Source organism: Schistocerca piceifrons, chromosome X (assembly GCF_021461385.2).
Source record: "Schistocerca piceifrons isolate TAMUIC-IGC-003096 chromosome X, iqSchPice1.1, whole genome shotgun sequence".
NCBI lineage: Eukaryota > Metazoa > Arthropoda > Insecta > Orthoptera > Acrididae > Schistocerca > Schistocerca piceifrons.
In genome coordinates this window covers 722,626,610-722,628,150 of record NC_060149.1, presented here as the reverse complement: position 1 = coordinate 722,628,150, position 1,541 = coordinate 722,626,610, and positions in this window count along the sequence as shown.

The window sequence follows — 1,541 nt, the reverse complement described above, 5'->3', positions numbered from 1 at the left end:
TGCCTTCAAGTGGCATCCTAGACAACAGAAAAGGGAAATTAAGTAGCATAGCACCGCCCATTCAGAGAACGCTCCAGATGGCCATTTCAAAAGTCGGCTGCGTGCGAAACAGGAAGCCCCTGGCCGCCTAAGGCGAGCGCATCCTCACGCCGGCAGCCCTCAGAAACGTGAAAAAATGACTGCTATCCCGACCGAGAGAGAGCCACGGCCTGTTAGGGAATTTGCCCGCAGCAGCCCGTCATTCTGCGCTGGAGTATTTAATATCAACTCAACTCTATAATCCACGAAAATAGTTTAAGTCCTTTTTCTTTTAGTTTTATGAGTAAACTCGGTATAGTTTTTACATTCGACTGCAGAAAAAATTTAGCAATTTCTTTCAGCTTGTTGAATGGATTACACGACCTGAGAGCATCTCTCGCGTTCAATGTCTGTAAATAAACTGTCATGCACGTGTGTAATACAAACATTTCAGAGAATCTTTCACGCTATTGGCACACATGTCGGAAAAAAACACATTCATTTTACGTTTGACAACAACAAGCTATAATTCAAGAGAACGTAGGTGTTTTGTACACTATGAGAGGTTCCATTTTACCAGTGCCATGCTATATCATACTAGCGTTTACGAAACAAATCGTGAGAGCCTGTCTCGCCCTGTGTAGGTTGGAGATTGAAATTTCATTAAAAGATATCGCTGCAACGAAAAATAAAGAAACGCTTGTCAATAATCATTCTGTGGTGCCCTATCCGTCTATTCTACGCGCCAGGCGGCAAGTCATTGATATCAGTTTGATAGGAGGATTAATTACATTGATCATGAGAGTCACTTTGTATGGCGAGTAATTTTTTTTCAGCAGTCGGATTATACTCGTCAAGTAGGACAACTTGGAATCCATGGAGGGAACACGATGCTCTTTTCGAGGAACACTATTGAGAAATGACATCTGAAGCTGACCACAGAGGGATTCCACAGCCCACAACATACATTTTGCGTAAGGACTGCACTATTAAAAGCACGATCTTAATGTCTATGTTACCATCACCTTGCATAAAAAGTGGTCTTGAGTCTACAGGCCGCTTGTAGTGTTAAGCTTTCAGGCAGAAATGCTGTCCGCAATTTGGAATCAAGTCTATCCATTCAACCACATATTTGCATTGGATCCTGTAGAGACATCTTTCAATGATTACAGCCACTGGTGAATAATATTCGTGCCACTCTCGGACCGCGATACGAGTCACCTTTTCTCGAACCTATCTGCTAAGGATCCCATACACCAAGAACTGCAGCGCTGTTTTTAGACAGTCCCTCTGCATCTTGTAACTGCTCCTAAGTCTCTGCCCTGCCCTCCCTGCAACTTAGTCTATGTGATCGTCCCAATTTAAGTGTGACCTGTACGGAAGTCGGAGAGTGCTATATCTAAGACCTTCTGCATCTTGTGGGGAAATGGGACAAGCTGAGTTAATGCAACACGAGCGCGTTTTGACTACTCGGTGGAATTGGGAACATTGTGTCATAGCTCCACCAACCGTGTACAGTGTGT